The sequence below is a fragment of the Sceloporus occidentalis genome, unplaced genomic scaffold (genome assembly GCF_023333645.1).
Source record: "Sceloporus occidentalis isolate IW3139 unplaced genomic scaffold, rSceOcc1.0.p SCAF_4, whole genome shotgun sequence".
NCBI classification, from domain to species: Eukaryota; Metazoa; Chordata; class Lepidosauria; order Squamata; family Phrynosomatidae; genus Sceloporus; species Sceloporus occidentalis.
Genome location: NW_028316984.1, coordinates 5,612,946 through 5,621,057, shown reverse-complemented (window position 1 = coordinate 5,621,057; position 8,112 = coordinate 5,612,946).

Sequence of the window (8,112 nt, the reverse complement as noted above, 5' to 3'; positions counted from 1 at the left end):
CTGTACTTGGGTATCAGTACTTTGGCTCATGTCCATCAGTGAAATAGCAACCCTCTTTTATATGTATTCAGAATCAGTTATTTTTTTCCATTGCTGCACAAAGATCATTTTTCAGCCCTCACTTGTGGTTCTGGGGCTGCTGTGGCTGACATTTACCATCTTTTTCAATACCACTTCCTCAAAGTATTGCAGCTGTCTCACAAAAGGGGAAAGCAAAGGAAATACATGAGATACTATAACTAGTTATGGAAGATTTAGATCAACTGATTTATTTCAATATTGATGACCTATGAGATAATGTGTTAACAAGCTTTCCTGATAGATTTTTAGGACTTTGCATGTGTGACAACTACTAGTCTGTTCCAATATTATATAACACATATTAAAAAGAGAAGGGTCTAGACATGTATACCATACATTAATGATATGAATGGGTGGGCCTTGCACATCTCATATACCTGACTCTATTGTGTTCTCCTCCAAAGGCTGTTACATCATGTGGTTATTTGCATAGTTCTTTACTGGTCAGGGAGAGGGAGAAGAAAGGTAATCAGGTACTGCCTGACTGCACTTCTATAGTTGGGGAAGGAAAATCAAATCACTCTTTTAGATTGGAATAAAACTCAACAGAGATTTTTAAAAATCTACATGTAGTCCACGAAAACCAAATTCAAAGATATAGTATGAGGGAGACTTGGCTTAGCAGCAGTACATGTGAAAAGGACCTTGAGATTATTGTTGATCATAAATTGAAAATATCACAACATTCTGATGCTGCAGCAAATAAGGCATAATATTTTAGCCTGCATTAATAGAAGTGTGGTTTCCAATACACTGTATTCTTCACTAGTCAGACCTCATCTGGATCACTGCATTCAGTTCCTGGCACCCTATATTAAGATGAATCAAGATAAGTCATAGCAGGTTCAGAGAAGGGCAATAAGCATGATGAGAGGAATGGAGAACAAAACATATGAGGAAAGGTTGAGGAATCTTCATCTTGGTGAAGAGAAGGTGGAGGGGTTACATGACCGCACTCTAAATATCTAAAGGGCTGTCACAGAAGGGTGGGTGCAGGTTTGTTCTCTGCTTCCCCAGGGGATAGGACCAGGTCTAACATTTTAAGTTACAAGATTTTAATTGAATATTAGAAGGAATTTCTGGACAGTCAGAGCTTAGAAAGGTGGCGGAGTCTCTTTCTCTGGATGTCTTCAAACGAAGGCTAGATAGCTACCTGCTGGGGTGCTGTAGCTGGGTTTCCTACATTGGATTCAGCCAGTAGCATCATTAGGGGGTACAGGGGTTTCAGACTGCACCAGGTGACACCCTGAAGGGGGTGACACCACACCACTGAAGGAGGAGTGACACTGGTGAGTGCCCTCTGCTGTGTGGCAGGGAGGGAGAGGACCCAGAGCCCCCCATCCCTGCCCTGAGTAAAGCCATGCAAGACAGGGAGTTGGGAACAGGCCCTTTTGGCTGCACCCCAAAGTCCCACCTCCAAAGCCATGCCCCCCCCCCCCCCGCACTAGGTGACACCTCAGTGCAGGACACTTCTGGATTCAACTCTATAATTCTGTGACTCAATGATCTGCAGCAACTCATTTCTTATTCTTCAGCTGCAGAACTTTGTGGGACTATCAAAGCGGCGTACAAACATTAAAATACCTCAATATATACATAATCTCTCCCCCCCCCCTTAAAAAAGGATTAAACAGTATAAGAGTAAAATTCAACAATTCAAAACCAAAACGATAACCAATACCAATAACCGATAACTATGGGCCGAGTCATCACATGTGTGTGGGAGTCTTGTGTGGCTTGGTTGAAGGATCTCCTGTGGACATCAAATTCTGTGGAGGCCCATGTTCTGTGGATGCCCATATACAGTGACATAGTAAAATGGTGTCCCTTATAGAAAATGGCAAAATGAAGGCTAGGGACAGTCCAGGGATTCTGTTGGTCTACCGTCCACCCCATTGCCTAACAGACTCCCTGGCTGAGCTGACACAACTGGTCTCAGAGCTGGTGCTGGAGTCTCCCAGGCTTTTGGTCCTGGGGGACCTCAACATCCCCTTTGAGGCCGGCTCATTAGATCTGACTAGTGCAGCTCGGGAGTTCATGACTTCCATGACAGCCATGGGCCTGTCCCAAATAGTCTTGAGTTCAACACATTGTGCTGGTAATACACTTGATGTTGTCTTTAGTACGGATCAGGAATATCCATGGGCAGAAGTAGTTCAGATCTCTTCCCTGTCATGGACAGACCACATTCTGGTCAAAGTGGGACTGAAGGCTACTTTGAGGGTGGAGGACCGATTAAAATGGTCCATCCTCGAAAACTGATGGAACCCAAAAGGTTCCAGTAAGCTCTAGAGGGATTTATGATTGGGAACAATGGCAATTCTGTCAAAGCCCTGGTTGATACCTGGAATAACCATCTTACCAGAGCTATAGACACTATCGCTCCCGAGCGTCCTTTCCAGCCCACTTCAAATAAAAAACCATGGTACATGGGAAATCTTCATCAAATGAAATGGGCTGTGCAATGACTAGAGCACTGCTGGTAGAAACATCAACGTTTATCTGACAAGACAAGCCATAAGAACTTGCTGGATTCCTATGGAGTGGCAATAGATGCAGCAAAGAATTCTTTCTATGCTGCACATATTACGTCTGCAGAGTCTCGTCCAGCAGAGCTGTTCAGGGTGATTAAAGAGCTAACTCAACTGCCTTCCACCCTGAACTCTTCCACACCTGGAATACTGTGTCCAGTTCTGGGAACCACAATTCAACCAGGATGTTGATAAGTTGGAGCATGTCCAGGGGAGGGCCCCCAAAATGGTGAAGGGTCTAGAAACCATGTCTTATGAGGAAAGACTTAGGGAGCTGGGCATGTTTAACCTGGAAAAGCGATAGTTAAGAGGTATATGATAGCCCTGTTTAAGTATTTGAAGGGATGTCACATTGAGGATGGAACAAGCTTGTTTTCTGCTGCTCCAGAGACAAGAACATGAACAATGAATGCAAGCTACAAGAAAAGAGATTCCATTTCAACAATAGAAGGGACTTCCTGACAGTAAGGGATGTTCGACAGTGGAACATACTCCCTCAGAGTGTGGTGGAGTCCCCCTCCTTGGAGGTCTTTAAACAGAGGCTGGATGACCATCTGTCAGGTATGCTTTGATGGTGAGTTCCTGCATGGCAGGGGGGTTTGACTGGATATCTGTTGTGGTCTCTTCCAACTCTATGATTCAAAGATAGTGATTACATACTGATTTTCCACATTAACACAGCTATGTCTTTGATGACTGTTAGAACAAAGAAGTTTATTTGCCAGCAAGAAGCGAGCCACTATATCCTCCCTTGTTCCAAAGCCTGAGAGCAGTCAGTGAGAAAGCTGCTGTGTTCCCACCAGGTGTGCCTGTGAAATTGATGGGACCAAGAGAAGGGTCTTCTCTGAGGACCTTAGATCTCAAGCAGACTCATATGGGAAGATAAGGTCATTCAGGTGGCCTGGACATGACATGTGTAGGTCTTTATAGGTCTGATAAGAAGTGGTGCTATTGTAACAGGTATGCTTCTGTAACATGTTCCACAACACATTTGGTCAATTGAAGTAATCCAAACATCTCAGTAATCCAAATGGCATATAACAAAATAATCCAAATAGCATATAACAACATTGTCTAACTTTCATGTTGCACAGTCTCTCAAAGCCTAACAGCATTACCATAGCATGTTTATTAGAACTGAATCTGAATAATTACATAATTTCATCAGATATTGAAACAGAGAGAAAACCAACTGAATAGCTTTAGATTGTTACAGAAATCATTATAACCTAAAGATAGAGTTAATTTTTCAGGGAGTTAGAATTCATTCTTTAATTAATGCTATTGTTCATGGTTCATGCATTCATTTTTGTACCTTGTCAGTAAGATCAGGCCAAACAGGTTATAGCTTGAAGCAGTACTTGGAAAAACAAAGGCCTGTTACAGACTGCCAAAATAAAGCTGCTTTGGGTCTCTTTGGAGGCATGCTGTTTAAATGATGCATGGGTCCTAAGAATCCGGAAGCTGCACCAAAGCTGCCCTCCAGTGCTTAGGAATGGAGTGTGGCTTTGGCGCTACCTCCAGACTCTTAGGACCCATGCATCATTTAAATAGCATACCTCTAAAGAGACCCGAAGCAGCTTTATTTTGGCAGTCTGTAACAGGCCAAAGATAGCTCAGAACTAACAGCATCCTCAGTATTGTTGCAATAGATATGTGAAAGTATTGATGTGGCATTTGTGGACTAAGCATTAGACTATGATGCTTTGTGATTTGAGCATTGGACGACGACTCTGGAGACCAGAGTTCAAATCCCCATTCAGCCATGGAAACTCACTGGGTGACCTCGGCCAAGTCACCCTCCTACAGTTTCAGAGGAAGGTAAAGGCAAACTGCCTTAGAAGAAATCTTGCTAGGAAAACCTTGTGATAGTGTCATGTTGGGGTCGCCATAAATCAAAAACAACAATAACAAAAGGATAGAGTCATTAATAAAATATACCCCTGTCTTTATGCAAGGAGTAGCTGATAAAAGGAGAGGTCATTAAATTTGTTAGAGCACATTTTTAACATTTATTTTTAAGAATAATTTTTTTAACATTATATTTTGTATTATCATCCAAAATAGAATAATCCAAATATTTCAAAAATACAAATGTCATTGAGTTTATACTTATGATCTTTTCATCCTTAAAATTTCTTAATATCATTATATCTTAATATCATATCATCCATATCTTAATTATGCTAAATACTCTATATTTATATATATAATCTATATTTCCATCTCTTATTTACCCATACAAATCTCTTAATATGTCTCTTTTTGTCCTCCTTTCTTAAATTCATATCTTTCCTTCTTAATCTTCCTCATCCTTTCTTTGACTTTTCTACCTACAATCCCTTCCTATTTCTTTTGTTCCTCAAACTTTACCTTCTTTCCCCCCTCTCATTTACTTCTTCCATTTTTAAGAATGAATATTGAAGTACCAGTAGTCCATAATAAATCCTACAGCATAATTCTGCCTGTTCCCTACAGAAATTATATTCATTCTTCTTAAAAGTAAAATCCCTACACAATAAAGTTAAATCTTTCTTCCTTATATTTGCATAGTAATCAGGCTACCAGTGTTGAATGGGGAGCAGCATTATGTGGCACTGGTGGAGTATCACTCACATCCTCCTAGAAGTGCTTAGTTCATAACAGAAGTCTCACATGGTTGGCAACCTTCTTCTAATTGGATTTTAGTGATTTTTCTGATGCTGGTGCTGGTAAACATTGTTTCTCTGCTGATAAAGATGTGGTAGGTTTGTACCTGCACAGCTGAGTAACTATGACTATAGGAAAATCACTAGATGACAGGTGACCTATTTTCATGTTGTAACTGACTAACTGAGGTGTGGAAAGTGTAAGCACTATAGATTCATTGTGACTTTGGCAAATGTATGAAATGGGGGAAAAAAATACAGGTAGCATGCAAGTTAGGATTCCCTAACAAAGTTTCCACTCCTGCTTTCCCTTTTGCCTGTCACTGTGTGACGTCAGGTCATTTCTGACTTATGGAGACTTTAAGGTGAACTCATTACAGGATTTTCTGGGGCTGAGTGTGTGTAACTTGCTCGACGTCATCCAGTGGGTTTCTGTGGGCTGCCTCTCTCTCTGGCTTTTCTTCATGAACAAAGATTCAGGAAGGACTCATTCCATGCTTTCTACAAGCGCGTTGATGACTAAAAAGGCCGATCCGAGATAAACAAGTCCAGTTTCAGAAAGCACAGCAGAATGTCTCCTTGGGTGATGTTTCCATATTGTGGTTCTTTCTGCGTTGTCGTTTCTCTTCAAGACTCGTTTGGCGTGAGTTTTCGAAAAAGGCTGCAGCATCATGGATGGTGCGTCTCCATGCCTCCTGGGGCGAGGCCAGGGCGGACCATTGTTGGCGATCGATTTGGCCAAGCCTGAGATGTTGTTTCAGGGAGTCCTTGTATCTATTCTTTGGGGCGCCCCTCTTACACTGACCCGTGGCGAGTTCACCATAGAGTATTATTTTTGGGAGGCGATGGTCTTCCATCCTAGAAACATGTCCTCAATAGCATGGCCTCAATGCTGGTGATCCCTGCTTGCTCAAGGACAGCAACATTTGTCACATAGTCAGTCCAGTGTATATTTAGAATTTTGCGTAAACAGCGCTGATTAAAGCATTCGAGGAGTCCCATGTTTCAGACCCATAAAGGAGAATAGACAGTGCAATGGCTCTATACACAGATTTTTGTACTTTGCCTCAAGTGTTTGTTACTCCAGACTCTCTTATGAAGCCTTCCAAATGCACTATATGCCTTTGCTAATCTGTGATCAATCTCTTTATCAATCTTGGCATCTGAAGAGATGATACTTCCCAGGTAGGTGAACTGCTGAACCGACTTAAGCACAGATTTGCCTACAGTGATGTGGGGATGGTAGTGTTCTTCCTGTGGTGCAGGCTGGTGGAGAATTTCTGTTTTCTTCAGGCTGACTTCCAGCCCAAACAGCTCTGCAGCTGTTACAAAGCAGAATGTTAGGCGCTGCAGAGCTGCTTCTGTATGGGCAACAAGGGCAGCATCATCAGAGAAAAGCAGCTCACGGACTATATAGTTTAGAGTCTTAGTGCGAGCCCTCAGATGGCTTAAGTTAAACAAGCTACCAAGGGTACGGTAGTGTATATAAATGCCACCATCTTCTTCGAGATCTGCCGTAGCCCTTTGAAGCATCGGTCCCACCAAGCCACTCACAAAACCTCAGCTTGCTCCTCTGTAATGCCAGGTCATCTTAACGTGCCCAGATTACCTATTAGGAAGATGAACCACATTAAATGTGTGTACCTGAGCCTGAAGACCGCTGGACCTCTCAGTGGTGCACAATACCACCAGCTGTAGTATCTTTCTGGAATGCCTGGGGGATTTGGGAATCAGAGGCATTGTGCTTCAGTGGTTCCAATCCTATCTCTTGGGCATGTTCCAGGTGGTGGTGCTTGGGGGTAGCTGCTGCTCAAAACAGGTGCCATCCGATCACCAATGCTATCCCACATTTATATGAAACCACTGGGAGAATTCATCTGGAGGCATGGGGCAGGGTGCTATCAGTATTCTGATGACACCCAAATATATTTCTCCATGGCTTCAAATACAGCTTCAGCTAAGGACAGTGTGTCCCTTCTGAATGAATGCCTGGACTCCTGGCTGGGTGAGGAAAAACAAATTGAAGCTGAATCCAGACAAGACAGAGGTGCTTACTGTCAAAGATCGTAACCTGGGTGTGGAAGTGTCTCAACCAGTCCTGTATGGGGTTACACTCCTCCTGAAAGACTATATTTGTAACTTGGGTATACAGTGCGCCTCTCCCCCCCCCCCACCCTGCATATGGGGGAAAATACAGACGTTTCAATGGGGGAGCATTCCTGTGTCTGGGAGCATTCCTGTGCTATTCTCCTTACAGTGGCTTAACCTTCCATGTAAGGTTAAAGTCGTGTATGGCGTGGGCATGCTGTACTTCTGGATCTGTTGCTCCAAATGACAGCTCAGATAGATGCAATGGCCAGAAGTGCTTATTATCAGCTTCAGCTGTTACACCAGCTATGCCTCTTCCAAGAACTGGATGACCTAAAGATGGTAGTGCACATGCTGGTAACCTCAAGGCTGGACTTTTGCAATGTACTGTACATTGGGCTACCTCTGAACCAAGATCCAAGAAATTAAAGGGATATTATTGATGACCAATCATGAAATAATGAGATCAGACAGAAACCAATGGGTTAAACAAGGACTGCTTTACCTATTTAAATTATTGGACCTGGGAATGAGCAAAGGAGGGGGAAGCAACCTTATGCAGATCTAGCTGAGGCCCAGATGTCAACCTGTGACCACCACCCCAGCCTTCCCTTGGGCAAAGCACCAGTCCCTGGGGACAATCCAAAATGATTAGTTGCTATTCAGACAGATATTTACTGGAAGGCAAACCTAGGGGGCTCCCTGTCAGGCCCCATGACTTTATAAAAGAGAGTGAACCCCCAGGTTAGCCCCAAGGTCAAACT